The sequence below is a fragment of the Zalophus californianus genome, chromosome 16 (assembly GCF_009762305.2).
Source record: "Zalophus californianus isolate mZalCal1 chromosome 16, mZalCal1.pri.v2, whole genome shotgun sequence".
Classification (NCBI taxonomy): Eukaryota; Metazoa; Chordata; class Mammalia; order Carnivora; family Otariidae; genus Zalophus; species Zalophus californianus.
The window spans coordinates 48,926,837-48,945,168 of NC_045610.1; the positions used below are offsets into that span (position 1 = coordinate 48,926,837).

At 41.0% G+C, this 18,332-nt stretch overlaps 1 protein-coding gene across 1 annotated transcript in view; it reads left to right on the forward strand.

Annotated features, from left to right (window-relative positions):
- HELZ (helicase with zinc finger) overlaps positions 1-18,332 on the forward strand; it is a 157,461-nt gene continuing 139,129 nt past the window's right edge. Inside the window, 4 exon segments of the mRNA XM_035724531.1 lie at positions 1-72; positions 1,395-1,450; positions 2,385-2,490; positions 6,088-6,144. The gene's annotated coding sequence lies outside the window, so the exon portion shown is untranslated.

Genomic DNA, 18,332 nt, shown 5'->3' on the forward strand with positions numbered 1-18,332 from the left:
CTCTTTCTTACCCATAATGCTTTGTGGGGACGTTGACAAGTGGATCCAAGATGGCGTAGAAAGTAATGACAGGTAAGTCCTGACTTCCCCCTTCTCTGCTGCTGGGACCGCTCCGCGAGCTGCCGGAGCCCTTTGGGGAGGAGACCTGACTCCCCTCCGGTCCCCGGGGCCCCGGGAGGGGCGGCCCTCGGACGGGCTGGGGACCCAGGCGGCCCGCGGCGGGGCCTGGGAAGCGGGGCTCTTCGAGGCGAGGCCCGGACGCTGGGGCTGTTTACAGCTTCTTCCCCTCCTCTGTCCCCTTCCCCTCCGCTGGGGGCCGCGGCGTCCGGGGCCCAGGCGGTGGAGGGGGCTTTGCAGACCCGGGCCGCGAGCCTGCGGGAGGTTTCTCCTGCCGCGGGCACTCCGGGGAGGGGGGGGGTGTCGAGCCGCCTTGCACGCTCCCCTCCTCCGGGTCGCGGCTGGGGGTGGGGAGGGTGCGGGGAGGGTGCGGGCCTCCCACGCCCCGCTTGATGGCCCCTCAGGGCTCGACTTGCGGCGGTGGGGCGGGGGCCGAGGGTGGGCGTCGGCAAAAGTGGGTCAGGGGTGCGCCCCCTCCCTCCCCCGCCGGGGGCTGTTGCTTGAGCTTCACGCCCCCCCGCCCCCCTCCTCGGAAATTCTCATTGGCCCACAAGCACATCAACAAAAATAAAAACAGACTATCTTTTTCTGGGAGATTCTTTTAAGACTCCCCTTCTCTAGGGCTAAGGACTGCAGTTTTATTTAGGGAACTTTGGTTCTTCTACCCCCAAATTATTTGAGCTTTCTGCACCCTCTCCTTCGCTGAGGATCCTTCAGACAGGGCTGGAAGCCAGGGTCTTTGGGTTCTTCTTGGATTGGGATCCTCAGGTTTTGTTTGAAACTCAAAATTGTTATTGCTTCTCGCTCACAACTTAGACTTTTCAGGCAAATCGTTAATATAATATGGATAACTCTAGAGACAGTGGATGCCGGGTGTGGGTGGGGGTGTGGGGTTGTGTGTGGGGGGGAAGAGTTGTCCTGGCTAGTTTGTTCTTAATTTTGCTCTCTCTTGAACTTATATTAATAAGGTTTCCTGTCCTTCATTTCTTTTCTTCTTCTTTTTTGAAAGTAACATCAATCAGTGCTGAAAGAGATGGCTTTTTTTATGTTTTGGATCTTAAGAGCATTTTATAGTCTGTTCTTCCATCACACAGAAAGGAAATGTTTTTACTTGAAAGCAAAATAATCATTTACAGAACTGTATACTGTACCATTTTGGTAACTTTTTCCATTTGAAATTTAGAAGCCCTCTCACTTGGGGCTGATGAAGTATTTGCTACTGATCATGCCTGTTATTGGTGTTGTACAGACACATTTTACTTTTCTGTTTGCCTCAGGAATTGGATGAAGTAATTGATCACTAAAGAACTACAGTGCTGGTGAGATGTGTGAGGTGAGACTGCAGTTAAGAATGATTTACCTTTTTCCCTTTATTTTAATCAACGCATAAGGGTGAGGCTGAAACTAAGTAATTTGATGGGACCATCTTTATTTTCCAAATATCTAAATAAGTCAAATGGGTGTGTAGAAGGGGTTGCTTTAGAAAGGAAAAATGTGTCAAATGTACCAAACTTAAGTTGTTGCAGCGGTAGTCACCCATAGTGGAGCTTATCCAGAGCCAAATGTTACTTGCAGCTATCCTTGATTAGTATCTTCACGGGAGTGGGGGGTAATTATATGTAAATTTCCTTGTGTAACTTTAATTGGATGTCTTACTTTCATGTGTGTATTGGTGTCTATCACATTCTCTACATTGAGTGTTAGTGATTGTTTATGTGGATTTTGTGTGTCCAAGTTACTGGACTCTTGTCAAGAACACCCTTTCCATTGGAAGGATTGATTTTAGGCATCAGTCACTCCTTTTATTTTCTGAAAAATGGAGTAGTGTTTGTCTCTCCCGTAGTTATTTTGAAATAAAAACGATAGTGTTGAGTTTTGGTTAGTTTATTAGGGATAAGACTGGTTTGTCATTATTTTCTGGTCACACAGTGTGTGAATTGGAAGTGCTGCTTTAACTTCTAAAGGACATTATTGATAAAGTATTAGTGAACTGTTAGTATATTCTATAATGGGGAGGAGGAGAGAAGTTTGCTAATTTTACATTTTTCACAAGCAGTTGTCTCAACTTTAAAAATATTTTATTACGGTTTGTTGAGAAAATGTGAAGTTATTAGGGCGCACTGCAGTTGTGTGTGTGTGTGTGTGTGTGTGTGTGTTTTCCCCAACACAAATGAGTAGCCTTTGGATTTTGAAATCCTTTCACAAACTTTACCTATTTCTCAGAACATCTGATTAAGAAGAATAAGCTGTGCTTTATTTTTTTCCAGATTGAGGCATTCTATTGACATTTTGCCTTACAAAAAAAACACACAAAAAAAACAAAAACAAAACAAAACTTGGGAGAGGAAGGTGGACGTAAATCAAGATCCTTTTGTAAGTGCATATGCCACATTTGCTTGTGTTTGAAACTCAGTGCTTGTGTGTATTATATATATTTTTATTTTTATTCTTGGCAGAGCAAATGTGGATTTTAAAGTTTATTTATTTTCAGCTTACAGATGGAGGCATATTCATGCCTTAGACCTTCCAATCAGAACCTTTTATTTTTATATATTTAAATTTACAGATTACTTTGTGGGAAGGGACCAGTGATCTGCTTCTTAGCCTATTGAGATCTTCATTTGTAGTCTAAAAATGAAATATTTAGGGGCATCTGCCTGGCTCAGTTGGAAGAGCATGAGATTCTTGATCTCTGGGTTGTGAGTTTGAGCGCCATGTTGGGTGTAGAGAATGCTAAAAATAATAAAATAAAATAAAAACTTAAAAGAAATTGAATATTTAGAAATTGGTAATCTCTTCTGGCTAGGGTTGTTTGGCCTGAATTGTGTCAAGACATTTTCTGTAATTTTCACACATGCAGACCATGTGAAACATTAGTATTCACTTCAAAACGAAGTTAGTGGTTGGTTATCAAACAAGTTGTTAAACAAAATATCCTAAAATAGGAAATACCATAGTATTAAAGGTTGGGGCTAAGTTGAAGACACTGTCTTGTAGCTGAATAAAGAATAGCTTTTTTAGTCTATCCTTTTGGCTGAGAAGCTAGGACACTATTTTTAGGTTAGTCTGTAGTTTTGGGGAGTCATTAAGTACCTCTCCACCAGGTGGCAAACTTTGATTTTTGCCACTGTGAGGAAGATTTTTCATTTTCTAATATCAAAAATATTCAGTCCCAGGGCGCCTGGGTGGCTCACTTGTTGAGCGTCTGCCTTCGGCTCAGGTCATGATCCCAGGTTCCTGGGATAGAGCCCTGTATCCGGCTCCCTGCTCAGCGGGAAGCCTGCTTCTCCCTCCCCCACTCCCCCTGCTTATGTTCCTCTCTCGCTGTGTCTCTCTGTGTCAAATAAATAAAATAAAATCTTAAAAAAAAAAAAATTCAGTCCCCATTGTAAAGTCTGTATACATTTATGGACTGCCCAGTTTTTTCCTGGGGAGGGGAGTGATGCCAAAACAATGGAAGAGATCATTCCTACTTGCAGAGGGCCTTGTGTAGTTTAAAAATACACAGCATATTCATGAAAGGCTAAGAATATTGCAGAGGGACCTACAAATAAGTAGACCAGATCTTATACATGCATTTTTATTCCCTGTTTAAGAGGTAGGCCTGGTATTAATGTTAAATAAAAGTTAGTTTATAATTGTCAAAGACTATATTTAAGATCCAAATACTGGCTCAGCACAAGAAATACTGTCCTTTGCCTGTTGTTTCAAATGCGTAGAGGATTTTGGGTCAAGTTTATCGACTTGTTGATAAACAAGATAGGGTGAGGAGCTACTTAAAAATTATAAGCAAATTGTTATGGGTATTTATTTTCATAAACTTAGATAAGTGTACGTTCAAATATAATTTGATTTCTAAGTAACATTTTGAAATGTTTTCTGGGAAAGAACTATGTTATGTGTGGAGAATGTGGCCACACCAGCTTACAGTTCGTTTAAATTGATGGGTGTAGTCAGGATTTATGTAGCATTGGCTAGAAGCAACATAAAACATAGTGGTTTGTCACTTCAGGAGTGGCTGAGATAATAGTTTTGAGTAATCCTAAATTTAATAGAGTTAATATCCCTCTTTTAAAAATAATATTGTAGATGTAACATGAAGACTTTTAATTTATATATATTAAATATATAAGTACATGTAATATAGTTTTTAAAAGCTATCAATTGTCTAAAACAAATTGAAAGTTTTTCAACATACTGCCAGATAGTCATACCAACTTGTTTACTTGTATAAATCGTGCTGGATCATTTTCTCTAAGAGCAGGAAGTTGTCTGGTAAAACCAGAGTTTGTATATTCATCTTGCTTTTGAACCAAAAACCCCCTGATTCATCATTAGATCTTCAAAGAATGCATGGCATATTTTTTGACTGAACCATTCTGAAATGTGAATGTTTGTGATTTTTGTTATTTCTGTGCCATATTTTAGGTGTTCTCAGCACATCTGAATTTGCATTTTTGCTTTCTTCTGTGGAAATTCTCCTTGCAGTGAAAATATTCCTGTCAGGCGAGCTTCCTGTCACTAGGCAATATGATAATTAATATAGTTTTAAACAATTGTTTTTTTATTTTTAAAAATTTTATTTACTTATTTGAGAGAGAGCGAGAGAGATAACAGAGGGAGAGGGAGAGGAGGGAAGCAGACTCCCTGCCGAGTGGGGAGCCCAATGCGGGACTCGATCCCAGGACCCCGAGATCCTGACCTGAGCCGAAGGCAGACACTCAACCAACTGAGCCACCCAGGCACCCCTTAAATAATTATTTTTATGTGAAAACTGATGCATGCTATAGTAAACAAAATTGAACAGTACTTAAGTTTATAAAGTTAAGATTTATTTTTATTTTTTTTAAAGGTTTTATTTGAGAGGGAGTGAGAGGAGGAAGAGCGAGAGAGAGAACTCAAGCAGGGGGAGCACAGGCAGAAGGAGAGGGAGAAGCAGACTCCCCGCTGAGCAGAGATCCCAGGACCCTGAGATCATGACCTGAGCCAAAGGCAGACACTTAACTGGCTGAGCCACCCAGGTGTCCAGTAAAAAAGATTAAAAAAAAAAAAAAGACAAAAGACTTTGTTCTCCTTCCTCCATCTTCAGTTGTGTTCCCCTGAGCTGACCCTTAGAAAACAGTTGGTGTCATTGGCTTTTGGAAGGCATCTCTATTGCTGGTGTACTCTAGTACGAGTGAAAGCAGAGGGAGAAGTCAGGGAAGGCATGGGCACTGAACCAGTTTAGATGTTACGCAGGGACTGTTCTCTTATTTCCTGCCATGTTAAGTAATATTGATAATCTTAAACTACCATCAGTTTAAGATAACTGTAATTGAATTGTTAGTGAAACAGTTAATTCCCTTGTCAGGTTGGTACAGTTTTGATTTGTTGATCTTTTAAAGAAATAAATATTTGGGAATTGAATTCATATAACCTTAGGGCTGGGGGTAATGGTGGTAATTACCATCTGTAGAATTTTATGATAAACTGCACAGTATGTTTACTATAGGCCTTTTATAACTCATTATCTCCCCTTTAATTCTCATAACAGCCCTAAGATAGTTGTTATTTCCGTTTTGCAGAGGAGAAAATTTAGGCCAAATGTGAACTAGCTAACAAATGTCATAAGACTGGTAAGTTGTGGTGCTGGTGTTCTGTCTTGGAGAGCCTGTGCTCTTTCCATTGTAATGTGCTCTGCTACTTCTATCTAGTCTGTTTTCTTTTCCAGATGAGGAAATTTAGGCCTGCAGAAGTCAAGTGACTTGCCCAAGGTCACACAGCTAAGTAATAGCAACAATAAACCAAACTTTTATCGCTGGTCTCTTATCTCAGGACTTTTGGTCCTGGCTGGTTATGCTACATTTTACTGAAATACTGTGGACCAAAAGACCATACACTGTGAATACTGGATACAAATGCTTCAGAACTGATACATCAGCAAAGGTGTTTTCTACTATGTATTTAAAAGCTTCCTTTTATCTCTTTCAGAAATTATAAAGAGCTCTGATGGGCTATTTGGGTGATACCCAGTGCAGTGAACTGCAGGTGAGTAAGGTTTAGGAAAGCTTTATTTAGAAAACAAGAACTTGGTAACGCCTGAGAAGGCGATAAGAGAGGCTTAATCTAGAGGACGAGTCTGTCCAGGAAGAATAAGGTGGGGATGGCGACGCGGGTGGGGGTGGGGGTGGGGAATGATGTTGGGCAGTAGTGAGGCCGTGGAAACCTGAAGATGCAGGTCCTGACTGAATTGGCTACTTCTGGAACAGACAGGATGCTGATGAACATCCTATGAAGAGACTGCTTGCCGCTTTGTCAGAGTTTGTTTGGAGAGGAGTGAGGGTAGGTTAATCTTCCACTCATGTTCTGAATGCGTAACTGCACAGGGGCTCATCCTATCTGCATATGATTGGAGCTTGAGAGGCCCTTCAGTTTTTGTGTCAACATTCTGGAGTGGTAACCACCCTGTGCTCTGATGAACTTGGTTAAGTATTGAATAGTTTGTTTGTCCTGGTATCTGCTGTGTATGTATTGTCATAAATGATGGTATATATCTGCATTTTAGATACTGGGTCTAGATACTGAGAACACAGCAATAGAAACACAAGGTTAAACTTTTTTCCTAATGGTTATATTTATTAGGCCTTCAAATTATTTATCTTTCACTGAAATGCCCTTCTAAGAAAGGCAATTTAGTCTTTATTATTTCTGATTCACAATAACTAATTTTTTTGGTCCATTATTGTATCTTGGTCTTTTTTTTTTTTAAAGATTTTATTTATTTGACAGAGAGATAGAGCAGGAACACAAGCAGGGGGAGTGGGAGAGGGAGCAGCAGGCTTCCCGCGGAGCAGGGAGCCTGATGCGGGGCTCGATACCAGGACCCTGGGTATCTGCCGAAGGCAGACGCTTAACGACTGAGCCACCCAGGCGCCCCTGTATCTTGCTCTTTCATTATTAAACTTAGACAGTGGTGATATTACAGAAAAAACAATTATTAGACTGCTTTAATATTATCCTTGTGGAGCATCAGTGCTAAAAATTATGTTTTGATACATTTTCAGTACTAGTCTTTTGTTAGACTTCACCAGCTCAAGAAAGCTTCATCTGTTAATAAAATGACTTGCCATCCTGCCTTATGGACTCTGGCTGGGTGAGATTTTTAAGACATGGCCCCTACTTTTTACCCATCTGCTTTAAGCTGGAGGTTTTAGTTTTCAGTTCTTTGTTCTTAAAGTAACTTTTCTTTTTTCTTTTCAACTGTACCTTGGTCTCCTGGCCCTTAGTTCTTTGATTTGTCCATGATTCCATACTGCTTTTTAACTGTGATACAGTCCACTACTGAGTCAGCAAGTTGGCTTTGAGAATCCCAGAAACTTTAATGTGACAGTACTATATACTTTCAGGGTTTATAATTGAATTTGGGCTTGGCTGTTTGCTGATTGCTAAAGTAACACAGAGTTGTAGGCATTCTTTGTTTTAGAGTTTATGTTTGTTTTGCATGATTTGGGAGTTCAAAACAGTTGAGGTGGTTTGTTGGCCTTGGAAAGCTGGAGTCTGGGGGTGTCATATAGAGGTCGTTGTGATAAGGAATGCATGAGAGTTCTCAGTTAAGGCCAAAATGAGCAGTGGAAGGGAGGGGTGGACCTCTTCTTGAGACTCTTGAGGCTCTGTCAAGCTTATATCCTGGAACCCCTCTGTTTCCTCAGTATGGGGGAACTTTCTTTTTTAAGTTAAGGATAGATATTGGGACACCTCGGTGGCTCAGTCGGTTAAGTGTCTGCCTTCGGCTCAGGTCATGATCCCAGGGTCCTGGGGTTGAGTCCCACATTGGGCTCTTTGCTCAGCAAGGAGCCTGCTTCTCCCTCTGCCTGGCTCTCTCTCTCTGACAAATAAATAAAATCTTAAAAAAAAAAAAAAGAAGAATAGATATTAAATAAATTGTTAAGTATTTAGATTATTGCCCTAAAATAGTTGATTTTTGTTTTGGTTGGTCCATTAAAATATATATTTTTATATGTAAGTGTATGTATATATATGTATGTATATACACACACACACGTATTTTTTCTTTTTAGAGAGAGAGCAGAGCAAGCAAGAACACGAGTGTGGGGGGAAGGGTCAGAGGGAGAGGGAGAAGCAGACTCCCCGCTGAGCAGGGAATCTGATGCGGGGCTCGATCCCAGGACCCTGGGATCATGACCTGAGCCGAAGGCAGGCGCTTAACTGACTGAGCCACCCAGGCACCCCACACATAGTATATTTTTTACTCATGTTTAATTATGGTGCATGTAACTTGGATTTTTTCTACTTATTAGATCATGGAACATTTCCATGTTATAGATGTCACAATTTTAATTTCTTTGCTTACATTTTTTTAAAAAGATTTATTTGAGAGAGAGTATGTGCATATGAGCGAGGGGAGGGCCAGAGGCAGAGAGAGAGAAGCCGACTTCCACTGATCGTGGAGCCTGATGTGGGGCTTGATGTCACAATCTGGAGTCATGACTTGAGCGAAAGTCAAGAGTCAGACACTCAAATTACTGAGCCACCCAGGTGCCCCTGTATGCTTATATTTTGAAAGGTTGCAAAATACTTCATCAAGTCATGCTCCCATAATTTACTTAAATCTTTCAATGTTAGGTATTTATGTTGCTCCCTGGTTTTCACTTAGGACTTTACATTATCATAGATATTATTGGTATTACTTTTTTGACTAATTATATTTCTAGGCTACATTTCTGAGTGTATTGTGTTAAATGGAATGAATGTTTTTATGGCTTTTTGTATATATTGCCATACAGCTTTTCAAGAATGTTGTACCAGTTTGTACTTCTAACAGATACATGGATATACCTGTTTTATCATAGCTGGACAGAAGTACTTAAAAGCTTTTGCTCATTTAGTAGTGTAAAGTGGCATTTGCATTTCTTTGTTCTATAATGTTGAATTTTACTCTTTCAGTCTCTTTGTGGTGAATTGTTTGTGCATATCCTCTGCTACTTTATGCAATACAGTATTGCTGTGAGCTTTGGATGGTAAGGCAAGTAGAGCCAGCAAATAAACCGGTGATTATTAAAAAGATAACCAGAACACGTTCAGAGGAAATGTTCAAAGAGGTCTAGATGGTAAGTGATCTTGGAGATAGTGGTTGAAGGGGAACAGATGGATTATTCTCAGATTCAGTTCAGCAGATGTTTATTGGGCATCCATTGTGTATCATGTGCTGTGTTGTGTCCTCTGAGTGCCTCCAAGTTATCATTGTGGTGTCTACCTGGTTGAAGGAGGAGGCTACTTGAGAGTGCTTGAGCCTTGACCACTGGGGACTCTGGCTGCTGAAGTCCCTTTGTGACTGCTTGGAGGGCTGAGGGCATCACTGTCTGGAACATCTTTAACTCATTCATGGCATGCCACTGTGCCTTTGCACAGTCTTTGAGAAGCTCTTTTCTGAGGAATACAAAGAGGAATAAGACCTATTTCCTACTGACAAGGAATGAATTATCTAGTAGGGAGATTAGGGGCACCAGAAAAAGAAAGGACTATTAGGAGTTTGGTAGGTGTTATAAAAGAGGTTCAGCCAAGGCGCTTAGTGGTTAAGTAGAGGGTGTGATACTGCCCCCTTGGGGATACCAAGGAACACTTCAACTGAAGAAGTGGTATTTAAATGGCACCACCAGGAAGGTGAGAAGCAATGGAAAGAAGAGGGCGTTCTGGAAGGAAGGGCAGCTTGAGCAGAGGTGGGGGGTGGTGTCGGAGATGAGGTGCGCATCAGGAAACTGCATGTCCAGACCACTTGGACCCGGGGGGACATAAAGAAACATAGTGGAAGGTGAGGCTGCTGAGAGGTCAGGACTGGGTTTCGGAGGGTCTTAAATGCCAGACCGAGGATGAGTAGGATGGGTTGGCAGTGAGGAGAAACAGAGAGAGGGGCTTTTTTTTTTTTTTTTTTTTTTTAAGATTTCATTTATTTGAGAGTGGGTGAGAGAGAGAGAATGAGAGTGGGGAGGGTCAGAGGGAGAAGCAGGCTCCCCGCTTAGCGGGGAGCCTGAGGCAGGGCTCCATCCTGGGGCATCATGACCCAAGGCAAAAGCAGATGCTTAACCGACTGAGCCACCCAGGTACGTGAGAGAGGGACTTGAGTTGCAATTCATGGTAATAGTCCAAGGGAGGGATGATGAGGGCCTGAACTGAACCGATGGCAGTGCATTCGGGAGATATTTTGGAGATTGAACAGAGAGACGTGGTGACGGCTTAGGTAGGAGGGGAAGGGAACAGTAAGTTCCATGTCTCAAGTCAGAGGTGGTGGTGAGGTTTTCATGCTTGGGTGGCTGGCAGAATACGCATCAGGAATAGGGAAGTCAGGAGGGGAGAACAGGTCTTAGGGGTTTGGAATAGAGGAGAGATGAATTTGGTTTTGTTTGTTGAGTCCGGGGAGCGAGTAGAAAGCTGAAATCAGAATTTTAATCTTAGAAGGAACAGAGGAGGAAATTTGTGAGGTCTCACACTTAATAAAGCCAAGCACAGATGGAGCTTCTTGATTCCCAGTCCAGTGTTCTCTTCCCTGCCTCTCACTGCAAAGTGTTGAAGGTTCTCATCTGGGGTGTTTTCCTCACACCCAGGTGTGCTCAGTTGGGGAATGAGGACTTTTATTTTTTTAAAGATTTTATTTATTTGACAGAGAGAGACAGCAAGAGGGGAAACACAAGCAGGGAGAGTCGGAGAGGGAGAAGCAGACTTCCTGCTGAGCAGGGAGCCCGATGCGGGCCTCGATCCCGGGACTCGGGGATCATGACCCGAGCCAAAGGCAGACGCTTAACCGACTGAGCCACCCAGGCGCCCCTTAGTTAAAATTTGTTATTATGGAAGCTTTCAAAGATTCCACAGAAAGTGGAAAAAGACTACCTGCTGTACCCATTGTCCAACTTGAACAGTTGTTGGTGTTGTATCATCTGTTTCTTCCCTCTCCGTCAGTGACTTGAAAGCAAATGGGAAGATGAAGTGTGTTGGTGACCTTAAACTTGGTTCATTGGCAGGTAGGGAGAATTTGAACAATTCAGTAGGGTATGCTTTGAGCTGTCTGGCTGTAGTCTGGAGGGAAGAGAAGTAGGATTAACTTCCAGAATCCTGTTCTGCCTCAGACTTTTGTGTTTTTGGGCAAATCACTTAAGTCTTTTGAGTCTTAGTTTGTCTGTGAGATGGAGATAAATGATGGCAGCTTTGCAGAATCACGTGAGATAAAGAGAGGTAAAAAATGCTGTATGTTCTCTAAACCTTGAGGCTAAACTATGATGCAGATTTTAGTTGTCAGTAATAACAAAAAGGTAGTGCTATTCAACTTTGGGATTCTGTGTTGCTGGCAGAAAGTTTATCTTATTCAACAAATTTTTATTTTTCAGCACATACTTCCGTCAGGAACCTAGGGCTTCAACAGTGAACCAAATGGACAGAATCCCGGCTCCCATGGAGCTCACATTCTAGATTTGGAGGATAATAGTGAGCTAATGCTTTTATGACAGTGGGCCAGGCACTGTTCTAAGTACTTTTGTAATTTAACCTATTTAATTCTTGCAAGAGTCCTGGGAGGTGGATACTGTTATTATCCCTATTTTACAGATTTGGAGATCGAGGCAAATTTTTATGTAGATTGTCTCAGGTTTCAATGCCGGGATTGAAATTCAGGCAGGTCTGGTTTTAAGCCTGTATACTCTTAACCCCTATTCCATAGAACATTTAAAACTCATTCATGGCGTACTGGTGTTTGATACAAATAAAAAAGGTAGGCCCAGGGGCACCTGGGTGACTCAGTTGGTTAAGTGTCTGACTCGATTTCAGTTCAGGTCACGATCTCAGGGTTGTGGGATCGAGCCCTGTGTTGGGCTCCACGCTCAGTGTGGAATATGCTTGGGATTCTCCCTCTCCCTCTGCCCCTTCCCTGCTGGAGCACACGTGTGGGCTCGTGCGCGGGCTTGCTCTCTCAAATACATAAATAAATCTTAAAAAGGAAAAAGGTAGGCCCATGTTGAAATTATTCCTAAACAAATAAGTGTTTTCTTCTTGTAAAAACAAAAACCAATGAAAAAAATGGCGTTAGTTTTCTGGAGATGGCGCCATAGTAGTAGTCTTTCATAGGAAAATATTTTTCCTCCTAACTTTCCATAGGCTTTATCAATTTTCTTGGTTTCTTTGGATACAAATGACTGCCTCAATGGAAGGAAGTCATTTTTCTGCTGACACTTGGGCAGAATCCCTTCTTGAATGAATCCCCTTCTCATAATTCTCTTTTACCTTTTCCTCCACTTCCTCGCCCTTATCCCGGGTGAATTCCCTTCTCTGAGCTCTCCTGCTCTCTGTTCTTCCCTGTTCTCACCACTGTGCTGTCCTTACCAGTCTCATCAAGCTGCCCCTGTCCTGGGAGAGTCTCTGCTTTCTGCCTTTGCCTTCTCTTCCCTAGCCTGCCTCTCGCCAACTACTCTGGATTTGGCCTTCTGCTTTGGCTTTTCTAAATTTATTTAGTGGGACTAATTTTCCACCATTGGCTCTGGCTCTGGCTCTGGCTCTGGCTCTGGCTCTGGCTCTGGCTCTGCGAGCTCTCAGTTCTTCACCGGTAGGGCATACTGGGGGAATGGGCAATAAGGAGTCTTTAAGTTTGCATCTGGATTAGGACATGGGCCTCACTGCTTATAAGGAGGGTATCAAGGCTTCTGTGTTTGTTTTTTTTTTTAAGAAATTTTGGTTAAATAGGCATAACGTAAAATTATCATTTTAGCCATACAGTTCAGTGGCAGTAGGTACATTCACGTGGTTATGGGAATGTCCCACCCTCCGTCTCCAAAGCTCTTTCATTGCCCCAACTGAAGCTCTGTACCCATTAAACAACAACTCTCCATTTCCCCCTCCCTCAAGCTCCTGGCAGCCAGCGTTCTACTTTCTCTCTCTATGAATTTGGCTATTCTAGGTCCCTCATGTAAGTATAATCATACATTGTCCTTTTGTGTCTGCCTCTTTTCACTTAGCATAATGTCTTCAAGGTTCACCTATATTGTAGCTTATGTCAGCATTTCCTTCCTTTTTTTAAGGATAAGTAATATGCCATTGTATGTAAACACCACATTTTTAATCCATTCGTCTTTTTTTTTTTTTTTAAAGATTTTATTTATTTATTTGAGAGAGAGAGAGCATGAGGAGGCGGAGAGGGAGAAGCAGGCTCCCTGCTGAGCAGGGAGGCAATGGGGCTCAATCCCAGGACCCTGGGATCATGACCTGAGCCCAAGGCAGCCTCTTAACTGTCTGAGCCACCCAGGTGCCCTTCCATTCATCTGTAAATAGACACCTGGGTTGCTTCTCCCTTTTGGCCAATGTGAATAATGCTGCTATAAACAAGGGTATACAAGTATTTGTTTGAGTCCCTGCTTTTAATTCTTTTGGAAATTAACCCAGAAGTGGAATTGCTGGATCCTGTGGTAATTCTATGTTTAATTTTTTGAAGAATCACCGTACTGTTTTCCATAGTAATAGCACCATTCTATGTCCCACTAGCAGTGTATTTCTCCACCTCCTCACCAACACTTGTTATTTTCTGGACTTTTTTTTTTTTTTTTGAGAGAGCACGCACCTACAAAATGACAGAGTGAGAGTGGGCAGGGAGGAGAGGGGGTGGAAGGAGAGAGAGAATCTCAAGCAGCCTCCATGCCCAGTGCCCAATGCGGACTCGATCCCACAACCCTGAGATGATTTCCTGAGCTGAGCTGAAACCAAGAGTCGGATGCTTAACTGACTGAGCCACTGGCACCCCTGGATTAGTTTGGGTTTCAAATCACTTTTTTAAGTTAAAGAGAACCATTAGTTTAATTTATATTATGAAAATATTTATGCCTATAGGAAAGTTGAAAGACTAGTATAATCAACACTCAGTTGTTAGCATTTGCCATAATTTGCTTTCTCTCTTTCTCTAAATAGAGGTTTTTTTTCCCAGAACCAGTTGAAAGTTAGTGGCAGACATATTGGATGGTACTTCATTCATACAGGTTTGAATTGTGCAGGTCCAGTTATACATGGAGTGTATTTACAGTACAGTAAATGTATTTTCTGTTCCTTGTGATTCCTTCTTCTTCTTTTTTTAAAGATTTATTTATTTAAGTAATCTCTACACCCAATATGAAGCTTGAGATCAAGATTTGCATGCTGTACTGACTGAGCCAGCCAGGTGTCCCTCTTGTGATTCTTTTAATAACATTCTCTTTTCTCTAGTTTACTTAATTCTAAGAATACACTATATAAGATAACATACAAAGTATGTGTTAATTGACTGTTAGCGGTAAGGCTTCTGGTCAACAGTAGGTTATTAGTAGTTAAGTTTTTGGGGAGTCAGAGTTATAAACAGATTTTTGACTTCATGGGGGTCAGCACCCTAAGGGTCAACTGTATCTCTTAAGTATGAGGCCATTTTTCTTAATAAACATAATATTATCACACCGAAGAATTCAGTAATACTAATGGTTTTACTATCAAATATCAAGTCTATATATAAGTTTCCCCATTTGTCCCCAAAATGTATTTTATTTCTTTAGGTTATTATGTCTCTTTAGGTTTTTTTTTAGATTTTGTTTATTTGAGAGAGCGTGCAAGAGTTGGAGGAGAGGCAGAGAGAGAGAGAGAGAGGAGAGAGAATCCCAAGCAGAGCTCGGAGCCTGTTGCAGGGCTTGGATCCTATTGCAGGGCTTGATCCCAGGACCCTGAGATCATGACCTGAGCTGAAACCAAGAGTGAGATGCTTAACTGACCAAGCCACCTAGGCGCCCTTGTTTAGTTTTTTAAAAATCTAGAATAGTTATTCCCCCCCTCTTTTGTTTTTCATGACAGTGAAGGATGTTGCTTGTTGAAAAACGCAGATGAATGAAAAAATCCATAATCCACCACTCAGAGATATCCACTTTATTTTTTATTTTTATTTTTTAAAGATTTTATTTAGTAGAGAGAGAGAGACACAGCGAGAGAGGGAACACAGAAAGGGGAGTGGGAGAGGGAGAAGCAGGCTTCCTGCTGAGCAGGGAGCCCGATGCGGGGCTCGATCCCAGGACCCTGGGATCATGACCTGAGCTGAAGGGAGACGCTTAATGACTGAGCCACCCAGACGCCCCTCCACTTTAATTTTTTAAACAAACTTCTAACTTTGGAATAATACTAGATTTACAGAAAAGTTGTAAATGTAGGCCAGAGTTCTCATGTACTCTTCACCCAGTTTTCCCCATTGGTTTTTTTATTGTTGTTGTTTTTTTAGTTTACACTTGAGCAGAGATTGATTTATGCAGCTTAGCTAAAATTGGGGTCAAAATTCACAGTCACTATACCTGTCGCTCCTCTTTTGCAAGTCAAAGTTTTCTCAAGAAGAAGTTCCCCCATTTTAATACCTTACATTTCTGTGGTACATTTGTCAAATCTAAGAAACCTTCATTGGAACATTAGTGTTAAGTAATATCCAGATTTTATTTGTTTTTTCTAGTTTTTCCACTAAAGCCCTTTTTCTGTTTAAAGACCTATCCAGGATCCATGTTGAATATAGTTTTCATGTTTCTTGGGCTACGACTGTTTTTCACAGTTTCATTGTTTTCGTGACAATTTTGAAGAGTCATGGTCAGGTGTTTCTCTTTCTTACCTTCTTTCCTTCTCTCCCTCCTCCCTCCCTCCTTCCCTTCTTCCTTCCTTCCTTCTTTTCGAAGATTTATTTATTTATTTGAAAGAGAGAGTGTGCGTGAGTGAGCCAGGAGAGGGGCAGAAGTAGAGGAAGAGAAAGAATCCCAAGCAGACTCCACGCTGAGCGCAGAGCCCTTTGTGGGGCTCCATCTCACGACCCTGAGATCAGGACCCGAGCCAGAGCCAAGAGTTGGACACTTAGCTTGACTTAGCCACCCAGGTGCCCCTGGTCGGGTATTTCGTACAGTGTTCCTCAGTTTGGGTTTGTCTGATGTTTTCCTCATGATGAGTTACAGGTTTTGGGGAAGGAGATACTCACTTTTAATATTTTGTTTCATATCTTGGCTTTTTATGTAACATTCAATACATATATGTTTTATAAAGTAGGATTATATACTGTATTATTTTATAATCTACTTTTTGTTTTTTTACTTACCCAAACTTGTTTTTACTTATATATGGGAGTAGGAAACTGTACTGAGTTTCAAACACTGATTTGAAAATACAGTTTTAGAACATAGACTGTTAGTAAATTAAAGACAGCTTTTAAGAAGGATGATGGTGGGGTGCCTGGGTGGCTCAGTTGGTTGGGCGACTGCCTTCAGCTCAGGTCATGATCCTGGAGTCCCTGGATCGGGTCCTGCATCTGGCTCCCTGCTCAGCAGGGAGTCTGCTTCTCCCTCTGACCCTCCCCCCTCTCATGTGCTGTCTCTCTCTCATTCTCTCTCTCTCAAATAAATAAATAAAAATCTAAAAAAAACCCCGATGTAAACAAACTATTAAAAAAAAAAGGATGATGGTGGTGGTGGTGGTGCCATTTTGTTTTAATTATGCAGTTGGCTTTTTTTAAAATTGATTTATGTTTGAAAAAGCTCAACTGTTTGGGATTATGATGTGTTTACAAGTCTCCACAGATAATCTGAAAGGGAAAATAAATACAAAGAATAGAAAATGTTTTTTAGTAAAAAAATTTTCTTGGCAAGTAGCAACCTTTTCTAGAAAGTCAGTCTTTTAATTTGATTGCTTCATAAATATGAGTTTTTAAATATATATATTTTTATTGATTAGTAGGCATGTTGGATGATTTGAGAGGAGACTCAAACTTTTCAAGAAATAATTTGGAATTATTGAAAGAAGGCTGTCTCCAGAATTGCTGGCAATTGTAAAATATGGGTCAGGAAAAGTCAGACTAATAGATGGAAAAAAACCCTCAATTTTAGCTGTTGATACAACTTTTAAAATTTCGCTTTTCTTGTTTTTATCATTTTAGTTACTAAGACAGATGGTAGAAGGTCCATTAGGATATTTCTTTTATGTACTTAGAACATTTTACTTTGCTATATTGAATTCCATGTATTCTGGAATTTTTCATAAAGATTTTCATAATTTTCATAAAGAGAATTTACCTCTTTATGAAAGAGATTATTCAAAATGGAATATGAGTGATTTTAGTTTCTAGTTTTCTTCTCAATGGGCGTAGTCGCTCATCTAATGCTTCTTGCATGCTCAGAGATTTTATAAGAGTTTTAGAGAAAAATGCAAGTCTGGGTAAATATTAAATACAGTACAGTGAATAAAATTTTCTTTACTTTGCAGAATATTTTGCCTATGTATCCCACAGAACCATGACAGATTCCAGTTTTGGATAAAAGCAGATAAATTTAAAGATAACACAATATTCCTCTTTATGACTTGGAATTCTAATGAGTACTGAATTTGGTACAGGACAGTTCTTGGAATGCTTGGCATTCAGGTTATTTTAGGCCATCTCTTTGGGAAATTCGATTAAAGTATTTACTGAATGGCTTTAGTGAATTGAATTGTTGTCTTGGGGATATAAATGATATAAAATATGATCCCTATTTATAAGATGGTTGTGTGGGCAGATAAAACATCTTATATATTTAATTCAAAATAATAAAAGATTAAGAGGCCAAATCATTCTATAGGAAGTAGTGCTGGTTTGGGGGGGAGAACATTTTAGGGAAGTTAAGTCTGGGAGCATTCATTTAAAGCTGAGTAGGAGTTAGGGTCAGAGACAGGAGGGAAAGGACTTTCAGGCAGTGGGAAGGGCATTGTCAGAGACTCTGACGCCTGACTGTCCTTTGGGAGCGGTGGGAAAGTTAGGCTGTAGCCAGGCTGTGGGTGGCCTGGACATCTGGTAATGAGCCTGGACATTATTTTATGGGCATTTCAGAACCACCGTGCCACCTCTGGAGTAATGGTTCTTAACTTTTTGTGTCACTGAGGAAGCATGACACCCTTCTAGTGGTATCACTGTCCCCCCACAGCTATGCTGCTGAGTCTGGAGAACCGGGCGTGCTCTGATACGCTTTCTTGAATCCACTGGGCTACGTCATATGGGTTATTTTAATAATGTATCAATCTGGCTTTTCTTTTTTTGTCACAATACGTTTACTTTCCAGAAGAGTCTTGTTTTTAGAATAATAGAGTTTCCACAGGGAAAATAACAATGCATGAGGCAGATTAAAGGCAAATTATTGACTTTGTAAAAAAAAGTGAATCTCTTAATTTTTTCCTAGCAA